The sequence below is a fragment of the Anas platyrhynchos genome, chromosome 1 (assembly GCF_047663525.1).
Source record: "Anas platyrhynchos isolate ZD024472 breed Pekin duck chromosome 1, IASCAAS_PekinDuck_T2T, whole genome shotgun sequence".
NCBI classification, from domain to species: Eukaryota; Metazoa; Chordata; class Aves; order Anseriformes; family Anatidae; genus Anas; species Anas platyrhynchos.
In genome coordinates, this window is record NC_092587.1 from 132,970,663 (window position 1) to 132,993,744 (window position 23,082).

Below are 23,082 nucleotides of genomic sequence, written 5' to 3' on the forward strand. Positions count from 1 at the left end.
TCCTATTCCAATTCACTAAATAAATTTTCTTCTCTTTAACCACTTTTCTACTAGGAATTTTCCAGTACTTAGATACATTAATTCACCTTTCCAACTAATCCTTCCAGGAAAGTTCCACCTCAAATTCCACACTGGAAAATCAGATTTTCTGGGCAGAGATTTCAATTCATATGATACATGTGAATGCTGTCATGGAATAGTTTGTTGGTTAAAGCTCAATAAAACTTACTCCAAAATATAAAAATTGAATTCAGGACATTTTTCTTTATCCTGAAGTACATCTTAACTGTATTCTAAGAACAATAATAACTTATTACATTTACATATTATTTTATGATAATAAAAAATTCATAGTCCACAACACAATGGCATAGTGGCCCTGTTCTTTAAAAGAAATGTGACATCTTGAATTGTTCAAAGGAATACAAAATATATATTAGATACTACAAAAAATGCATTAGTACACTTCTGGTTTGACAAAAAGAGATCTGGTTTTCTGAACCATATAGTTAGAATTTCAGAACTTGAAAAATACTATATAGTGGAATATTGTTGACTTTCATATTAGACAAAGGTAGTCTACTTACTATGCAAGGTAGTAAGACTTACTATGGCATAATTTGTTTTTTACAAAAAAAGTAAGTCTATTGGAAACAATTACATCATCAGCATAAAACAGAAACAAATAAATTAAAGCACATTTTATTATGGTGACATTATATGAAGATATTTAATTTATGAATGAGACTGGTCTGAGAAGTTAGTGTCAAAAGCTCAGTTGGTGCAAACCGATGAACTCTGGTTTCAATCCCCTGTCCCTGTTCCTGTGAACTAACAGTCCATCTAGGTAGAACATAATTTACTGCCTACAGAAAGTCAAAAGGAAAGAAAGCGTATATATCCCATTACAGCTTGAAAGATGTTGGTTTCAAGGTAATTCTTTTGATCAATTTTATCATTTTCACAGTCAAAATCTGGAGGAATGTTAATTATCTATACCCATTGACTAAGGCAAACAAATCTGGTTTGTGCTGAAGCCTTAACATAGCTTTATGGTACAGTGAATGAACATGCCACTGCCAGTATGCAGTGATGCTGCTTTGAGGATGGAATAACACCAGTCTACTCTGAAGAACGTGTGCAGCACATTCAGTAACAGTAAAAGTAATGAGCTAAACAATCTCACTCTGTTACTTTGAATGGAATTCACTCTTTGTCCTCCCTCTGTATGGCTTGGTAATAGCATGGGCAAGAAGGAACACACATAGACACATTTAGTTACTTTTAGCATTTTTGCCAACAAGAAGCATATTGCACGAGAGCTATTGCTTTAGACTCTACAGCTGTAGGAGAGCTAATATCTATTGAAAGATCAATACAGCAGCCCTCTATTTCTCTTCTAGAAAGGAGCCATTGTCACCTGGTATCAAAATGATGCTTTAAAAATGCTGAATATTGTTTGCTCCTCTTCTTGATAGACAGCTTTTGCCAGCCTAGTAAACTATCCAAAGGTTGCTTACATCATCAGCAAGATCCAAATACATTCACATATTTACACTAAAAAATCTGGAGCATTTTTTTATTATTTTTTTAATAAATAATAATCTTTTTTCATATGAACCATTTTCATGGGATCAGTTTAGGAGTAAAATACTGGAAATGAACACATTTAGGCAGTCTGAAATCTCTTTATATTGCATTCTTTGTGCAGAAGGCATGCTTGTAGAGCACTGAAAATCTGCAGAGATGATATAAAATGGTCAACTTTCTGCTTATAGTTTGCATGCAGACAGTCTTTAATAGCTAAATTCCAGATAATTTCATGGTCTGCATCTTATCTTAATTATTTTGTGCCCAGTGCCAGGACAAGAGGCAATGGAGAGAAATTGTAATAGGAGTTTCCCTCTGAACATCAGGAAGCACTGTGCTGTGCAGGTAGCTAAGCACTGGCATGGGTTGCCCAGAGAGACTGTGGAGTTTCTCTCTCTGGAGATCTTCAAAAGCTGCCTGAACTTGGTCCTGGGCAGCCTGATTTAGGTTGTCCTCCTCGAGCAGAGGGCTAGGCCAGATGAGCTTCTAGACTCCCTTCTAGACACCACTATAAAGCTCCAATTAGTTAATGACATGTATCCTAGCAACTCTCTCTGCAAAATTTCACTGGACTGTTATATTATAGTGTATTGGGCTTACGTAGCAAAGTTTTTATAGCACAAAGGACTGTGGAGGCAGTGTCTGTGAGAAAAGTCCAGAAGCTGCTCCAAGCATGATAAGAGCAAGTTCCAAAAGGCACCCGCCTCTGGCCAGAGCTGAGCCAATAAGCAATACTTGTTATACCTCTGTGAGAGCAGATTTAAGAAAGGGAAATTCTGATGGGAATTCAACAGCAGCTGGGAAAAGGAGTGAGAACATGTGAGAGAAGCAGCCCTGCAGCCCCCAAGGTCAGTGCAGGAGGGCAGGAGGTGCTCCAGGCACACAGCAGTAGTTCCCCTGTGGCCTGTGCAGAGGCCCCTGGTGGAGCAGGCTGTCCCCCTGCAGCCCATGGGTCCCACATGGAGCAGATCTCCACACTGCAGCCCATGGAGGAGCCCCTGGTGGAGCAGGTGGATGTGACCTGGAGGAGGCTGCGCCATGGAGAGCCCCCACAGGAGCAAGGCTCTTTTTTTTTCCTCATATTTTCCTGCTGAAAAAGAGTGAGAAAGCAGCGTGGTAGGCAGCTAGTGGTTAGCCAAGTTCAACCCACTATACTAGAATAAACAAGATGAGGGCAAGGTTTTTTCCACAGAATTCTCCCTGTGCCACATTTTCACAGAACATTTGACCAAGGAGGTCAGAGGGAGAAGGAGCAGGACATGTTTGAAGATGCCTTCCAAGGTTTTGGAACTCAAAACCTGGAGCTTGAATAATTTCTGAGTAAGACTGACAGTTTGCTAGAATGCTTTGAGAGTGATGACAGATTCATTCCTGAAAACTTCAAGTTTCAATTAAGAAAATTATATGCAAGCAGCATAAGCCATGAAGAAATATAATGTTAAATAGCTATCAGATTTCATTTTAAACATTTATATAGTTTCAGTTTTGTTATTTAATGTTGAAGAGCTTACAAACTGACTAATTTCAAATGAAAAATACATGACACCTCCTAATAATAATGTGATTATACAATAGGAGATATTAAATATTCAAAGAAGAGATATTATTAGATATCAAGATCCCGTAAAACTAGATGTCAGTTTTAAAAGAAATCCCGGCCAACTGCGTGATTTGGTCTGTTTTTAATGGTAAAATATGCTACTTTTGGTAGCATATAACTTTCTATTACCATGACACCATGGTATTAGAAAGACAAATCCTCTTTATTTAAAGACCAAATCTAGTTATCTCTGCTTATAAAATCTTGGCTGTGCAACCTCTTCAATTCTTCTGTTTCCCAAGCTCCTTATGTTCCAGTTACACTTCTGATTTCCCAGTATCACCAACAAAAAGATCTCATGTAGGAAGAAAATTAAAAATCTGAAATAGTTTTTAAATTATATCAACCTCCTCACAGAGTTCAGAATAGTAGAATTCAATTAGCACTTTTCACTTACTTTAGTAATGTAGTAATAATTCTTTGGATTTTGAGTGCTCAGTTGATTTAGAAACTTCATGAATAATCACCTGCTACAGAAATTTCAGAGCATTCTTTATCTCTCTGGTTTGTATAAAATTGGATCAGATTAGCCATAGGAAATGAAGACTTACATTTCTAGAAGGATCTGATAGACAGTGTCTATCATTGCACATGGTTCAGTTCATAAGATTTTCCTTTCAAGTATGTATTACAGGCATAGATACTAGCTGAAACAATTCCACTCCAGGGATACCAAATTCAAACTTCATCTTCTGTTTCAGCAGTATGAATTACTTCACTTATTCCTATTATTACTCTAATAAATTCATTAGCTTCTTTGTACTCCAAATGTGATAAAAGATCCCCACATGATAAATGTGAGTGCTGTATTCTTCTCTCAAACAAATATAATTATACATATAACTAAATTATTATCCTTTTCTAGCTAGAACCTAATAAACATGATGTTGATCTTCCTAGCATGAATTATTTTTCTCTTCACTGTGTAATTAAAAAGTCAGTTACTGTATCATTAAAAAGTCAGTTGCTGTTTGGGGAAAAAGCAGTCTGGTTTTAAAGGTCAGACAATTGAAAATCTCATTCCTAAATTAAGAGCAGCATTTAGATCTGAAAGAGGATATTCTTCTACTGAAGTCATCCTAGCAGTTTGACTCCAGAGCATGTCGAATGTGAGCCCATTCAATCAGGCTTCACAACAAACAGCAGTGGAGAAAAGCTAACAGACATGTTCATGTTGCCCTTTTAGTATCCTCGCCATATTCCCTGGTTGTCTCAGGAGAAACCCACATCAGCCAGCAAATATTTCAGAGGAATACTGGCAAATCTGTGGAACAAAAAACAAACAAACAAACAAAAAAAAACACCTTTGTGCTCCTCAGTCTCTAAAACATACGCATTTTAGAGACCTTATTTTTGGCCTTAGTTTGATTCAACTGGCCTCTATTTTGCTTCTGCTCAGTAACATATACCAAGACACAGTAAATGGGGAGAAGCAAGAGATTTACTTCAGAAGCTCAGGTTTAACTTAAACATGCCTCCAAAAGGCAGAGAGGGGTCTTCAGATCTCCTTATAATAAGGATCAGATTCAGCGTTTCTCAATTCTCTTTACTACACAAGACTAACTGTTGTGACAAAGAAGATACACTCAATAACTGACATATCAGTTCTACAAAAATACAGGAAAAAAAAAAAAAAATTAAGTAATTGTCCAGAGAATGGGAATGTGATCCCAAGCACTCAGTAAGGAGGAATATGGTGAACCCCTGGAGATCTCATATCCAATACCTGTTCCTATGTGATCTATTTTAGGTACATATGTTTAGGGGATAAAATGCACAGGCAGTCTGAAAAATGGAGGTCAGGGTGTCCTGAGGTTGGCAGGTAAGCAGGAAGAAAAAAGGAATAGATCACATTTTCCATTCCCACATTGCAAGGTCATTACGATGATCAGCTCAGCAGAGGCCACACATACCTGCTTTCAGAAAGGAGTGTCCAAGCCATGGAAGGATCTCCTCTGAGCATGTAGAAGTGAAGAGTTCTCACTTCCTCCCAGTGCATGGCATTTTCAATTGTCTTGGCTCAGCAGGTCTACTCTAAGGCTATTAGCCCTAAACTCAAAAGTACCACCCTTAATTGTGTTTTCTGAGCCACCATTTCAAAAATAAGCTGTTGCAAAACCCAGTGTCACGCACCTGCATAATTCTTGGAGTTAGCCCTATCAGAAACTTGGCATTTAGGAAGAGGAACAATATACAAGCTCTGCAGCTAGAATGTGGTGTGCAGAGGAGGTTGTCACCCTGTCACTCAAAAATTCACTGAGAAATATGTACCTGTCTCCCTGTGGGACCTTTCAGAGCTCTAGCGTATAAAAATAAGTACCTATCAAATATCACATCTCTAGAGACATCTTTGTAAGAGCTGAAGAAACTGGCATTCAATCACACTTCAATAAAATACTCTTATGGGCCACATTCCCCAAGGATTAAATGGATGTTTTAACCCACTTTCACCCTGCTAGGAAAAGACATACAAAAACATACCAAACCAAAACTTCACATTCCTATATTTAGGGCAAAAGAACTTAACTGAGCAAAACTAAAAAATCTTAACAGTCTATCATTGTTGCCACTTGAAACTGCGGTTACTTTCTCATTTTGATTGATGGTGTCTCTAATGTCCTAAACAAGCAACAGCTTAACTCTCAAAATTAATCCAGGACATTTTAAGAGGGTGCTTTTTGGAGTGGCTGTGGTGGGAAGTCAATGGATGTGTTGTTGTGACAAAACAGTATATTAAATATAGCATATGCAAGACTTCAAACTGAGAGGCAATGAAATGAAGGAAAACTGATTACAACTTTCATACTACATACAGTATCAGAGCTGTACAACTATGAAAGGAGAAAACAGTGACAGCTGCTATGGGAACTGCTCAGCACTGCAAACCTTTTTCTGCAATATGACATGTAATATTAGGTGTCTTAATGGAAAATTGGTATGTTGTAAATGTGACACAGACAACTGAGACTTGCCTTTTAGGAAAGCCAATGGTTACTGAACTCCTAGAGCATCTTTGGCAAAGGAAAACTTTGTTTCCTTATTATTATTACTATTATTATTATTATTATTAAATTGCTATTCTGAATGAAGTTTAATGCAGAAGCTCAACAGTGGTTTTTGAGAAAAAGATAACAGCATCTAAACAAGCTGAGATTTCATAAAGGATGATGGTTGTAACTGTAACAATGAGGTCCCACTATTACACTCAACTGTTAAATGAGAGTGGTTGCACACTGGAACAGGCTCCCCAGGGAAGTGGTCACTGCACCGAGCCTGTCTGAATTTAAGAAGAGATTGGACTGTGCACTTAGTCACATGGTCTGAACTTTTGGGTAGACCTGTGCGGTGTCAAGAGTTGGACTTGATGATCCTTAAGGGTCCCTTCCAACTCAGGATATTCTATGATTCTATGATTCTATATAAATACTGTGGAGATGTTGGGGTGTCCTGTGGGCTTCAAGGTTAAGAAAAATTGTATTTTCTTGTGCTATTGTCATAGGAAATTGTCTCACTCTTATTGCACATAGTTGTTAAATATCTAATCTTTTTCTTTTCTGCACTGAATGCTTTAGCTCCAGAAGAAAAAAACATATTAGCTTATGTCTCACCAACTATATTAAAATCATGTTTTGGGACCAGATGTACAGGCAGAGTGAACATACTGGAGAATCACATATTCCAAAAACTCTTTGTGTAGATTTCTGAAATCTGGGTACTACTCTTTTACTCTCATTTTCACCACTATACCATCAATATTTTTTTTCCAAGGGATAGAGAAGCTGATTTTTATTATTATTTTTTTTTTTTTAAATTGTATTCTAGCATTTTTTTCCATTTGCAAAACCCTATGTAAAACAACATGTCTTAAACAAAACCTGTTTCCATTCACAGTCTCACTGAGAGTTTTTTGTCATCTGAAAGTCTGCATCCATCTGGATGGAGCCATATGCATTCCCTGGGGTGTTCCAAGCTCCACTTACCAAGCCAGAACTAGGGACCTACCTGCAAGAGAAGGGCTTCATTTATTTCTGATTATACCAAGTGACTTCAGTCAGACTGTCTGGGATATTAACAGAATCACAGATTTTGGCCTCAGGTATCCAGTTAATGTCTGACATTATTTACTTTCTGATAGTCTTACAGCCATTAACTCAAATTACTCTATCTTTCACTTTGACTTTTACAGAATCAAGGATGAACATAAATGGTGGTATACATCCAGTTCCTGATCTACTTTTGGTGTTAGAATGAACTATTTGTGTTGCCCTGATTTACTATTCCACTATTAAATAGTCGTGTTTGGGGAAAAAAAAAAAAAAGAGTAATGGGATTAAAAATCCATTGATAGTGTTATTTTATACATATATACATATATGACATACATATATATACACATTTTTAATATATCTATATATACTCATATGACATAAATGAACAATAAAGCCTACTTGTAGGTTATTTTCTAGTATAATTATTTGGGGCAGTTAAACCTTCTCCTGAATTACATCCTGTCATATCATATATATGATATTTATGAAGAAGCGTTTCTATTTGAAAAATAATGTAATAGTTTTTCCATTCCACCAGGAAAAATCTCAGTGTGACATGAAGCTAATTTTTCTTCATTTTCTTGTCTGAACAGAAGGGTTATGGATGTAGGAAAAAAAGAAAAAAAAGAAAAAAAAAAATAACACACACACACACAAAAAAATCATGTAGTCCCAAAGGCTTCTTTGGCTAGCCTGAAACAGCACAACTGAAGGCTGTTTTTGCATGTGTAATCAAAGTAAGAACCAACGTCTAGAAAATTCCAGGCTGTGAAAAAATAGAAAACCACTCAACACTCAAGCTAAACCCAAGTCCTTTGCTGTCGTCTTCTTCAGGTCCTGATCAACGAACTAATGCCCTGTGATTCCTGTAAAGATTTTCTGCTATATGAGCTATTCTCTGCCTTGTGTAATATGAGAACCATTAGAAATGCTTACATGGGTTTCAGAAAGCTGCTGTGATATGAAGAGATACCTGTGTATCTCTTTGTGATCACACAGGTATTATTGCCAGTTTGGATGCCTCATAGTTTTCAGAGAGAGAAAAAAAAAAAAAAAAAAAGAGTTACATGTATGTAATGCCTTGATATAGTTTCTTTCATTTGTATGAAATACAAATGAACCTAAAGCAAAAGTAGTTACAAAAAGTAGTTACAAATTTCCATATTCCATTTGGCAGAACTAAAGCACAGAAATACTAAATGGTTTTGTTTAACATTACCTTGTGTAGCAGAACTGACTGGAAAGAAAACCCAGTCACTTGACTGCAGCCTTCTGGTATATGCCCAGAGCTGAATATGTCATGGTATTTCCAAAACACACAATGCAAAAGACTTAGTAGAAGAAAGTTTTACTTTAAATAATTTTATTTTTTTTATATTAGATTTATTTTTTTAACCAGTAGTTATTTAATTACAAAGGTTTGTTATTTATTTACAAATGTTATTTATTTTCAGTCTTTCACTACCTGTGGCACATAGCATAAGAGAGTAAAGTAAGACTACCTTACATATACTCATGAAGTAGTGTTTACAGTGACAGAGGTAACTGTCACTTGATGGTGCTGTGGCTCCATGATTGTTGTTTTTTCCCCAGCTTTTCCATATTACTCCATCTAAGACTCAGAGTGTAAATCTCCAGCAAACTCAGATCTCAAAAGTTCAAATAAAGACCATAATATCAAGCGTTCCTTTAACATGGAGCCAATCAATAGCAAGGCACAGCAAGCCTGAGAAGATATGCTTGTCTGTCAGTATATGATGGGTGCTTGATGGACTCCTTGCAGAATGAATGCAGTTAGCTTCCAAGTATTTAATGCATAAAAGATACATAAGAAGATGAAACAGGTCATCTGAAACCAAGAACTGAAGACTGAGAGTATCCCCAACAATTTTCAGTCTGATTTTATATTACTTTTTCTTGTGTTTTAACTTTGGCCCCCAATGGTTAACCTGTAAAGCTGGATAGTGTGTGTTTTAACAATGAATGGGAAATCTCACCCCTAAAGACATATGTAGTTATCAAAAATTTACATCTACAAGAAAAAAAAAAAAAATGATAATAAGTTATGTTTGATTTTAGAAGTTGTAAACCTAGAATAACTCAAAAAATGGCATTTTTTAGAGGCAAATTGGAATGAAGATTGACATTTTCAGTGAAGGTATGTACATAAAACCACGTTTAGATGTTAATGCACAGGTTTTCAGTAAGCCCTCCTCTCAAAGCCCCAAACATATCTTTCACCAAAATCAATATTACTTTTTTCTTGGTTATTTTTATTTGGAGATGGAAAAGAGGAGGCAGCTGGGCAAAATAAATATAGAATGCTTAATTAGTAACATTGCCCATCACTTCCATTTTTAAGACCCTGATTTTGTTTGTTTATAAGTTTGCCAAACTTCAGCCATCTGGACTGAAATTTCCCAGTCTGTAGCCTGATTAAAATAAATAAATAAATAAATAAATAAATAAATAAATAAATAAATAAATAAATAAATAAAAGACAAGAAAAAAAAGGTGGGGGGGGGGGGAGGAATGAAACTATCCAGACACTTTAGGGATTAGAATACATGGAAGTTCTTTGTTCTACTGTTGTAAAGGAAAAAAAAAATAAAAATGATGATTTTCTCTTTGAAAATTCTAGTCCTTTTTTCTGCTTTAGTGGAATTGAAATGCAGTAGAGGGTATCAGCACACAAAAGAAATGTAGAAACGTGACTCTTCTGTATATGCTACAATTGGTACAATTGGTACAATATGTACAAATAGGTCAAATTTAAAGACTTTTGTTTGTTTGTTTTGTTTTAATATTGTAGTTCACACATGCTCTCTAAAGATTATTATTATTATTATTATTATTATTATTATTATTATTATTATTATTATTGCTTTAAATGCCTGATATCTTTAAAGATTTCAATCTCACCAGTCATGGTTCAATCTGTGGATAGAAAGTCCTTGAATTTACAGCTGGTCTCCTATGGGCAACAAAAAGTGCCTATACTGATCATATTGGCATCACTTCCAGACATCTTTGACATCTTTTTTTTTTTTTTTCTTTTTTTTCTCTCTCTCAGAGGAAACAAGTATAAACAGAATGGTAAAAATGGGGAGAAACTGAAACAAACAAACAAACTAATAAACTAAGCATTGAGATAGCTAAACCGAAAGAGAGACTAGGTAGAAGATTTGAGAATAAAGGAAGAAAGGGTAAGAAAGGGTAAACATTTAAGAAATTAAAGGATGAACCCATGAACTCATCATTGGTTGAGTTCTCATCTCATCTGCATAGTTCTCATCAGAACATAAAATTGTACCTAAGGTTTCTCAGCTCCATCATGTCTCTGCTCTCAGTAGCTGTTTGCGAACATCACAGGCCAACTGTTCTCTCTTGAATCCTACTCTGCATGGCCAAGCACAGTGTCAACCTCTTATTCTAATAATTCAAGTGTTAAATATGTTTAGTGGAACATATTTATTGATGATGCCCATAACATAAAAGAGAACTTGTTTTCAAGCATGTGTTTTTATGTCTGATTTAACCAAGTAAATTATATTATGGACCTTCCCCTCTCCCCAATTCTTGATGTTACAAAGTCAAGCATTCAAAAGAACTCAATGTTGCCTATATAATTAATGACTACATTATAAGGCTCACGCACAGAAGGAGGTTTACAATAACACCATGATCCTGATATTTCACATTTGTTTTTTGTTATCTTTTTTTTTTTTTTTTAATACTTAACTTTGCAGCTAGAAGAATATACTTTTAAATGAAGAAATTTAAATAAAATCTTCTTTATATACAACATCAGGAGTTATGAGTTCTTTTGAGAAGAATTTTGGAGATGAAGCTTATCATAGACACTTGCAGTTTCTGCACATTTCCTGTGGAACACAGAGGTACTGAAACTGAAATCTATTTTGATATATATATATTTTAAGTATTATCTTTTTCTTTACACACACACACACACAAAAGGATTCTGTTTAGATAAAACATTGTATGGTAGCTGTTAACTGTTTTTTCTCACCTCATGATGCTTTTCCTGTTTTACAAGGCTATAGACTAAAAGAGGTTTCTTAATGGGGAGAGGCATTCTGAAGTTTTGTACACTGAATAAGATCATATATCTTGACTTCGGTGCATACTTATGCATTTGTCAAATAGCGTCAAATCAGATTCTTCACTATTTTACAGTTTCTCTACCAAAAAAAAAAAAAATAGGAACCGGATTTACCTTTTCTTGTTTGCTCATTATTTAGATTGTTGAAACATGTCACTTTCTTGATGTTCAGTGTTACCAAAAATTCACAAAGTTTTGAATACTTAGGTAATATAATGTCTTAAACATACCTTTAGTATCTTACATAGCATATTTTACATAAAAATAACTATAATGATTTCTGGTAAGATTTCAATGAAAATCAAAACGATGCACAAAGGACAAGCAACAAAGAACAGACAAACATTCAGAATACTTGCTGCAAAAAATGCAGAACACATAACTGATGCTTGTAATAATAATCAAACAGAAGACTCATGACAACAAGTGTAGGACCACAGTTATGAACAATATAATGAATAATAATAATAATAATAATAAAAAAAAAACAAAACATAAAATACCCATGATGTGTAATGAAGAATATAAAGAAAGTAACAACAAAGAAGTAAAATTCTTAAAGTGTGAATGTGCAACTTGTAACATAAGAAAATTAAGGATACAAAAAATTTGATGGAAGTTGACAGTTCAGAAAGGAAGAGATATTAACTTCAGAGGGATTTCCATCTGCTACACCTAATAAATTTGTGCAGTGGGTTTATGTGACAAGGTTTTGGGAGCAGGGGGCCATAGGGGTGGCTTCTGTGAGAAGGATCTAGAAGCTGCCCCATGTTTGGTAAGGGCCCTACTGCTGACCAGAGCCGAGCCAATAAGTGATGTTGTTTTGCACCTCTGTGAAAGCATATTTAAGACAGGGAAAAAAATGCTGTGCCACACAGCAGCTGGGAGAGTGAGAGGGGTGAGGAACAGCCCTGCAGGTGCCAACCTCAGTGAAGAAGGAGGGGGAGAGGTGCTCCAGGTGCCGGAGCAGAAGTCCGCTGCGGCCTGTGGTGAGGACCATGGTGAAGCAGGATGTCCCCCTGGAGCCCATGGAGTACCACGGTGGAGCAAGTGGCCCTGCACCGATGGAGGCTGCCGCCTGTGGAAGACCCCTGCTGGAGCAGATTCTGGGCCGGACCTGTAGCCCGTGGAGAGGAGCCCACGCAGGAGCAGGTGACCTGGCAGGAGCTGCTGCCCGTGGGGGACCCAGGTTGGAGCAGTTTTCTCCTCAGGGATGGACCCCGTGGTACAGACCCATATCTGGAGCAGTTCTGGAAGAGCTGCTGCCTATGGGAAGCCCACACCGGATCAGTTCAATAAGGACTGCATCCTGTGGGAAGGACCCCACAGCACAGGGGACGAGAGTGACCGAGAAGGAGGGTCACAGAAGAAGCACTGTAGACTGACAATAACCCCCATTCCCCTGTTTCCCTGAGCCGCGCGGGGGGAGGAGGTGGAAGAGGGTGGATGAGGGGGAAGGTGCTTTTGGTTTCTTTCCTTTGGTTCTCACTTCTCTAGCTTGTTAGTAATAAGCAATAAATCTTACTGTCTCCCTATGCCGAGTCTGTTTTTCCCGTTACAATAATTACTGCGTGATCTCCTTGTCTTTATCTCAACCTTTGAGCCCTTTTCATTCTATTTTCTCCCCATTCCTCTTTGAGGAGGGGGAGTGAGAGAGCGGTTGTGGTGGAGCTCAGCTGCCCACTCGAGCGAAACCACCACAATTTGAACTAGTTGAAGTCAGGCAGTATAATATATGTGTAATAGATAAAGTTATAACTTAACCTTCTTTACACCTGCAAAATGTATTATTAAAAAAGGTTTTATTTTACTCAGGAGAAAAATATATCTTTCTTTTTGCTATGGTGCTTTCTCTTATCTTCCATACCAACACCTATGCATTTCCAAAACATCTAGTCATTAAGAAGTTGATGCTCTAATGAACTTAAATTACTGTTGTAATAAATGACAATTAACAAATCAGTGTATAACAATCAACCGTCTTTTGATGCTGATGTTGGGTGTGGCTTCTAAGTGTTTCTAAAGAACGGATTAGTTCAATAACATCTTAAAAAAAAAAAAGCCTTCTGGATTTTAGTGTGTGGTGGTTTTTGTTTGTTTATCTGTTTTGTTTTTTTCCTTCTGACTTTATTTAATTTTCCAGTTAACTGAAATATAGACAAATATAAGACTGAAATATAGACAAATTGAAATATAGACAAATATAAGACAGGAAACGCATAGAAAATATAAGACAAGAAATGCATAGAAATGTATAGTAAGAATCCTCTAATACCATGCCAGAGTGTAAAGGTCATGACATTCATAACGGGAGCAAGAAACTGCATCTATTTCAATATATTTGATAGTGATTGATTTATTAATTTGTATTAATTTATAATAATTGATATTGATTCCATAATTCCAAGCTTAGCTCATCTGTCCCCATACTCAAAGTATCTTGCTTTTAAGAATGAGAGAGCCATTTATTTTATTAAAGGGGGGGTGGGGGGGAGAGAGGGGGAGGAGAGGAAACCACAAGCAAATTCTCCAAGCTTATAGAAGTAATATTGTTGCTTCTGGATCCTTAACCTGACACAATATAAAACATTAATATTAAAGCTTTATAGATATATATCTTTAATATAACTGTACTACAAGGTTTTTATATACATTAACAGCTCTCTACCAAAAATTATTAAAGTATTCCATAATAGAAGAATTTGTTTTGGTTTGTTTTTTTGCATTGTTAAAGACAAAAATAGCAGTTGCAGTTTCATCTATTACTTGTAGTTCTGTATCTACTGCTGTACAAAGCAACTCAGCAACCAGAGTATTTTTAATTGATTTTAAAACAAAGCTTTCCTTTTTTTTTTTTTATGTTAGGATCATGTATTGATAAATATTTGTGTTTAATTACATAGTCTATATTACAAAGCTCACAAGAACTACCTAATTAATCTAAATTATAAGGAAATACATTATAACTTTTTTATCTCCACTGCAAAGAGATGTGAGTGGAAATGTGCTGCCACAAACACTAATTCACCTATTTGTCAGTTGGGTGTATTTATTTCAGAGACCTGTGTCATTTGGAGGGCAAAATAGAGAAATGAGAGCTGGACATGCCCAGCACAACATGTTGAAGGCTTTGTAGTACAGCATCTGCTCTGTTTTATAGAAGAAAAAAAATAAAATAAAAAATAATTATCTGAAGTCATTTGTACACACATTCACATAAAAAAAAAAAAAAAACACAACAGCAGGAAAGCACTTGAGCAGTCAGATACATTTGTTGGTCTTTGATTGTCCCACAAAAGAGAGAGATAAGTGGCTGTTTCTCCTAAAGCTGTTTTACAGCCAGTTTGGCAGAAGTCATAGCAAACTGTAATCCCAGTACCCTCAGAAGCCCTTGATCCTGACTGCTGGACCTAGTGGGACTAATGTTATCACAGCTGCAAATAGTCAGTGTCATTTGTATCATGTTCTGCATCTACAAAGATCTGACATATATTGGTTTATGATTTATGCTTACCTGCCACAATTAGCCTATACTGATTTTGACTGGGATAGAATTAATGTTCTTCACAACAGCTCTTCTAAAGCCATCTCTAGGATTTGCAACAAAAACAGAGTGATAGCACACTGATCATTTAGTTGCTGCTTGTCAGGGCTTGCACAATGTCAAGGACATTTCAGCTTCTCATGCTGCTCTACCAGCAAAGAGGCTGGAGTGCACAAGAAGTTGGGGGGGCACAGCCAGAACATCTGACCCCAACTGACCAAAGGGATATCCCATACAATGCAATGTCACACTCAGCAATAAAAACTGCATTACAGAAAAAGGTGGGACTTTCAGCAGAAAGGTGCTTGTCTTTCCAAATAACCATTACTCATGATGAGCCCTGTTTTTATGGAAATAGCTGAACATCCTCCTGCTGGTGGGAAGCAGAGAATTAATTATTTGGTTTGCTTTGCTTGTGTGCACAGCTTTGGCTTAATATAGAAAACTGTCTTTATCTAAACCCATGAGTTCTCACACTTTTACCTTTCCAATGTTCTCCCCCACCCCTCTGAATGGGAGTGGGCAAGAAGATGTGTGGTGCTGAACTACCTGCCAGGTTAAACTGAAACATAGACATAGCATGTGTTTTATTGGATCACAAGGCTATGCTCTTACTCCTGCACTCCTTAATAAGCTCTATCCCCCTTTTGTGAATAGCCTCCTTCAATCTGCAAAATTCTCTAGGTTGGCTTCCCTCAGAGGGTTTCACATGAGGGCAATGTGCTGATTAGTCTTTGATTGTCTATGGAGTAGCCGATTCAGGTGCCTCCAAGTGCCCTCACCAGATTATGGTGGTTCCTCTACCCATCTTTGCTTCTTTTATTTCCCCAAAACTCTGTGTGAAACTGCATGTTGCTGTGCATGAGAACTGAAGTCCATGTCCTGTATAAAGGTTAGGAACCATCCTCCAAAAACATGGAAAGGTTGCACCTCCTATATTTGCCTAAGTAGTTAAACATCCTTTTGTTTGTTTGTTTGTTTTAATATTTTGAACATATTTTATATATAAAGGGCTTTCTCTTAATGCATGAGACTAAATGAAGTCCCTGCAACAAAATAATTAGACTACAAGCTTGGACTGTTACACTTGCAGATACAAGAAAGGAAGGATTAGAATCAGAAATCAACCAGTCAACTATATTAAGAAGAGAAGGGAAGGGGAGAATATTGACCTCTTCCTGACCATTAAGGTTTTTTTTGTTTGTTTATTCTGTGGTAGGAGAGAGAACAACATTGCACTATGCATAATGGAAGCAATTAGACTAGGCACACTAGAACCATGTTTGGCAAGTATAAAAGATCCTCATTTAAGTCTGCTGAACACCATCAACCAGGTAACAGAAAGGCTGAAATAAATAGAAGAAACAACAACTTTCTGTTTTCTTAAGAAAACTGTTTGACATTCGGTCTTCTGAAGCTACCTGAACAACCTAGAAAATGGTAAGTGGATTGCAGGATTCAGACTGAATATCACTGAAGGGGCTTAATCTGGTCCTGGCTTGTATGTTTTTTGACATGGAAAAAAGCTTTCATCATAGGAATCCCTGAAAATGTATCATTAATATCACATAGTCCAACCACAAGTTCTCATCATTTTTATTCACTCACAAATGAAGTCCAAATCCTAGAATTTATTTTAAAATTTATATTCATTTTTTGCAGCTTCATAATAATTAACATGAAACTGATTTAAACAAACAACTTGTGTAGAGGAAAAAAAAGGAGAAAAGTAAGATTCAAAGAGTAAGACAGTCAATAATCAGAACAGATGTTGTCGTTTTAGTAGTCTGGATATTTGCAGACTTTTAGTCATCCAGCTGTGTTGTTTTTCCAGTTTATAATGTAAGTAAGCAACCACATTACTGTTACCACCTGACAAAATCACCATAATTTGCCTTCCAGATGATACTTCAGCAAATATATAGCCAATAAAACTTTCTTCATGTACTGTGCTGTTTTAATATTCTTTCTATTAAAACGATTTCTGTTAGAAAGTGGATATTATCATTATGTCAACTCTAATGATATAAATCTAATGATATAATATGATATAAACTAATATGATGTAAGTGATAGTAAAGGTTTTTATTTTTACCATAGATCAGTAATTAATGCTCAGTATGCTTAGTAACATGAAATGTTACTATAGCTCTAGCTATAGCTCTAGTGGCCTATATTTTCATCTTATGCTGGATTCATTCCAAAGGCTTCATCTTGCTATGAATTTGGACTGGAACAATGAAGATGGCCAGATATAATGTGAGTTGACTGTAGAAACAGATGTACTTTTTCCATACCAGGCTGGTAGACAGGAAACCTGGGAGACATTTTTGATCTTCACCAACTAACTCGGAGTTTCCAAGTACTGAGAGATTTTGTGATAGCATTCCTTTAGGAAAATACAGAAAACACACTAGTGGTGATTATATATGCTTAAAAATTACTTAGAACCTGTCTACTACTTAGAACCTTACTACTACTACTACTAGAACCACTGCAGTGTTACCTATCCAGCCAGTGTTACTTCTTAGCTTTGGAGTAGAAGCTTTTCCCATACAGAGAAATGGTTGACATCTCAAAAATCCCAGCACATTCCAGTTAAGACCCAGCCTTTCCCCACCAAGTTCCAATACAAATGAGAAAAGGCAGATCTTATCTATCCTTATTAGTAAAATAAATCCTGCTGCTATGACTGACAAAGTAAGTAAATTGCAGATAAAAATATTCTCAGGCTTCCATTCTTCTCTTCCTTCATAAAGTGTTTTGACAGACAAAGAAGTTGGCTCTACTTTCAGTAGAACAAGCATTTATTTCAGTTAGACTGTTTTTCATTTGTACAACAAAAGGGAATTGTATTAAATGTTTCCTTTAAAGTGTTTTATTTTAAAATACAGGTTCTGGATTGTATTTAATAGCAAACCAGAGGTAGGAAAAAACATTGAACAGCTCCATAAAACAGAAATTGGAAACTGCTGAGAAATTATATCTAATGCAACAACTCTCCATGCATGCTAGTCACAAAACTGAGTATTAGATCAGCAGATTTGCTCTTTTATCTTCTTAAAGGGCTGTGAGCACAGCAAGCAGTAGTGACAGTGTTTGCTCTGAGGCATAAATCACTGTGAAAACAACATCTTATTCTGATAAACTGTTTTAGCCCACAAAACATCCTCAGGTATCTTGTGTGCCTTCTGTTTAATTGCATTCTGGTTTCTCCTTAGATAAAAGAGTTTCAGGTAATGAGAGAAGAGATACCTGAATTTGCGATTAATCCAGTGCACTGGTGACCTGTAGTAACTAAGTTACTCTTTGAGAAATGAATGAGGAAATCCAGGGATATACAGGACCCCACAATAAGAGAATACTTTTGTTATGTTTAATCTATTCTCTGTTGACAATATTGTCTATTATCTATTTAATCTTTTTATGCATGCATAAGCAATGTGTGTATATAGAGATTTGTATACTATTATATATACGTATATAATGAGGTATAGATTCAGTACTGTATCTAACGGTTTACAGCAGACATTATTTTGAATGAGTGGTCTATAGACAGGTAACTGGAATACCTGGTATATTTTCTGCCTTCCACAGTATAGGTTGCACGGTTGTTATTCTCTCAGGAGAGACTTCTGTTTGGATATAGCATGAGATGAACATTCTTGATGGCTCAGGGCAGAATATCTGCACTCAAATTACACCTATGTTTTTGAGCATTTGAGGTCTATTTAAAATCTTTTTGCTCTGATTTTTGTTATATTCAATAATAAAATTAATTTCAGATACTTATTGCTCTATAGCAAATCCTTAGAGAAAACTGCTGGTGTTCAGCAAACCTGAAGGATGCTAGATGGTTGACAAAGATACTGTCTAACATGCAGTTTGCTTTCATAAAACTGCAAATGACAGTGAATAGATATTAGTAAGCTAGTTTCAGATTGGTTTCTTTCATGTATGATTGTTGCCTTCTGCATTAGTACACACTTCCTCAGATGTCTGAAATAGAATAGAAAAGAGAATAGAATAGAAATCCAGTATGCAAAATGAATGTTACAAAAATATTACACTAGATGGACAATGAATCTACTCCATACAGCTGCTTCTGTTTTTGCTTTCTTTAAACCTAAATGAGATGTGGTACAAATCCTGAGTTTGAATTTAACCCCCCTGCACCTTTCATCTTGATAACAAATCACATCTCTAGCTGCCCATTTTTTGAATCCATGTGCATGCCTGTCTCTATTTTTCTTTCCTTTCAAAGTCATACATTGCTGTCTGTAATTCAGACACAGCAGATAGGAAAACAGAATCATTGCTTCATGATTTAAGTGACTACAGGTTCTAAATATTTTTAAATGAAAGAAATCCAAGAAACTGCCTACCTTTATCAAGTTATAAGAGAGGTTGCACTCTCAGTTTTCCTAAAAGTTGTTTAGTAGAGAAGTATGCTTATGGTGATAAACAAGCTATTCTTGGCAAAATAATTAAATGATTAAAACTTCTTTCTTTTTGTCAAAAAAAAAAATATATATATATATATATATATATATTAATCCCAAAAAAGTTTTTTTTCTCACTGTTTTGATGTTGTTGTTGTTTGTTTTTTTTTTTTTTTGTTTTGTTTTTTAATCTCTATTAGATATATTTATCTTCTATCACCCAATTTTTATTGTTGTTATTTTTTCTGGAGTCTCATTGAAATGATTGTCCCTTTTGCCTTGCCTTGCATATGATGTGCCTTGGATGTGATACAGCCTTCACTTGAGTGTCCTTACAGGTACTACATTTGCTGATCAAGGAACATTATAAAGGAATAGATCTGTTTTCCATCCAGTTTAGTGACTTTTCTACAGTAAACTTGTTTATACTGACCAAAATTATGTGAATCATAGACGGTGAAATCTTAGGTAGTATCAAGGTCACCTGCCTCCAGCAAGATCTCCTTTCATTTCCCAATCTCAGATTATGAGTTGAGACAATAGATTTTGTCTGGTTTTGATTGTTGTCTGGTTTTCTCCATTGGGGCTAATTTGTAAACACACACAATTTTCCTTATAAAGATTTTTTTTCTTAATTGTATACTTTTTTATTTTATTACACTTGTTATATATGGAGTGGTGATTTGTGTCGAGAAAATGGTTGATATTAATAAAAAAGGGGGAGATTTGGGAGTGTGGCCATGGGGGTTGGAAAGCCCCGTGGTTGAGATAATATTAGACTCTTAACGACGAGGCCATCAGGAATATAAAAGAGTTTAGAGGGAACAAAGAAGGGTGATTCAGGAGACTCCATGCAGTCTCCGGTTTCTTGTTCTCCAGCTGGTCTCTTGCTCTCCAGCCATTAAGGCATAGATGTTTCTGGGTGTTTGCTCTTGTTGTTACATTCAAAGTTGTTTGACCAATGAAAAGTGGTTTTGAATAGAACTGCTGTGGAGAGAAGGGTATAAGAGGGGAGCCTGCCCTCAAGATAAAAAAGGAAGGCGACACAATGTGATGAAGTTATGATCAATAAAGAAGCAGGAAAAAGGAGTAAAGAGGAACAGGCTAGAAGAACGGAGACCAAGATGGGAACAGGCACATTGATCGCCTCGTGAAGATACGTTCGGCCAAACTCAGCAAACTTCTCAGAGAAGCTCATACTGAAAGTTGCTAGAAATGGGCGCACCAGAGCTGGAAAGAAGCTCAAGCTGAGAGAAGCGAACCCGCGCACAGAACTGCCTCTCACTGGTAAGCAGGTGTGCATTATGGGGAATCATACGTCCTTAGGAACAAAGACTGTCCTGGTAGCCTTACAGCTTATTCTCCTTATTAACGATCAGACAGTTTATGATCCTGAAACATGGAACCAAATTGATGTCAAGGTGTGGGACTCTGCAACTAAAAATGGCAAGGTTGCAGTGGGATTGCTCGGCACCTGGCGAGCAATCTCTGAGGCCTTAAAGAGCCCTGTGGGACCACATTCATGTGTGGTTTGCCAGAGGGAGCTGAGGGCTCCTTTACTCATCCAACTGCTACGCCATGGGCCCCTCTGCTGCTACACCCATTGAAGGCTTTTGCTTTTACAACCCCTGCTGACCTGGACGTGCTTTTTGACCCAGGCCTCATTGGCCTTGAAAAGTAGATGGATATGCTTTTCTTCAATCTGGGAAGAACGGGATACAAAAGGCCCGAAGACCGAGTTGCTTGACAACTTAAAGCGAGACATATTGTTCAAAAGGAATGGAAAATGGAGACTTGTTTGTAATCAAGAAAAGGAATGGAAAATGGAGACTGTTAAGTCATGGAACTTAAAGGATTGTTTGTTACCTTTCCTGATTGTATGTATGTATAGGCATACTCAGGTTTAGTATGTAAAGCAATGTTTTGTATATTTAGAATGTTTGATGTTTGTGTGTGTGTGTTGGTGGAGCGTAGACTCCCCACACACCCAGCACTGTGTACTTGCCTTTTATACCTTTTATAGCTTTTATAGCTTTTATACCTTTTATAAGTACAAATATTACAAAATTCAGATTGATTTGAGACTTCATTTATAACACACTTGTAACAAAAGCCAAAACTACACATCCTTTCTTGGCTCCCAGTACTCCATGAAAGAAGATTATCAGCCCTAGATCATCACTTTGTTGTCCCTCACAGTGAATGACTGAGGATGAGCATCATCTCAGATCTGCCAGCTAATAGACTAATTTGATGGCTCTGTTGTCTATTTCAAGGAAAGTAACCTAGGTTAGTTTAAAACATTTAGATAGGACTAATGCCACATTATTAAGTTTGACTGAAAGTTTATGGAGCAGATCAGTGGAAGACCATAACCTCCAGAAGGTAGGACATGTCAAGAGAACAGAGGCCAGGACTGATGACCTCTCCAGCGGCACACTGGAACTTTAGGAGGACGTATATGCATATAGTCAGCTGTACAAAGATTTTTTATTATGTTTCTTAATGTGATACATTTATTTGAGATCGTTAATGAAAGTAGACCCTAGGGCTCTCCCTTCTTCTAGTCACTAGAGCTACTGATTTCTATGCTTACATTACAGAATGTGAAATGATGAATTACAGAAGTACCTATACTCACCCACTATTCCTCAGAGCAAGCAGGAAAGGTTTGCATTTTACAGGCGATGAAAGAACAGCACCACTGCCATTTCTTCAGCAATTGTTTTCTGCCCTGGAAATCGGTGAGAATACATTAGTAGTCTCTGCAGCAGCAGGACCAGAATGTTTTTCAGCTGGGTAACCATACCCATTTCATCATAGTTCTCTCTTTTTTGTTGCTTGGCTGGTAGCAGAGCATTAACAGCAATTTACATTTCATCTCTTCGCTGATCGATCCCATTCACCCAGTTAACACCTCTGCCACAGAACAATGGAGCTATTCTCTAAAATATTGTTCTTGGCTCAATAGGATCGATTAAATATAAATGCCTGTTACTGTTCTGTATTTCTATGTGTCTGGCTAGCTGCTAGCTCTCAAGGTGTCTAAAATTGTATAGTACTCCCTCACAATTTTTTCCCCTTTTACCTGAAAATGAAAACAAAAAAACAAAAACCAACCAACCAACCAACCCCCAAACAAACAAACAAACAAACAAACAAACAAAAAAACAAACCAAGAAAACAAAGAAATAACTTTTCTTGTATATTTCTAGCAATTGCTTTTGTATGGCACCTTTGATAAACGACAGTTTTGTATTCTGGGGATTCATGGTGGTATTATTAAAATATATTTTGTAAACAAAGGGAGGTTTGTCAGGGATTTCTTGTTCCCCTTGTTTGGCAGTAATCAGCCAACCTGAAGGACAGCCACTTTGCCTCCCATTCTTCTGTAGGCTAATCAGAAGTTACATATGTCATAGGATCATAGAATCATTAAGGTTGGAAAAGACCTTCAAGACCATCAAGTTTGCATCCTGGAAACAGGAAAGTAAAAATATTGATTTGTGTCTAGGGGGTCTCATGAAAGTCAAATAACCATGTGTTAGCTACAATTCTTCAGGCACTGCTCAGTGTTAGAAACACATATATTTCACGGGTTGTATGGCAATGTCTGCTGAGAATATTCCTCAAGAATTCTTGGTCTACTGCTTTAACCAAGTGTCCACACGAGAGTGAGCTGACTCTCCACCTTATTCTGGACCCAACTTTTTAAAAGGAAATCACACATACTA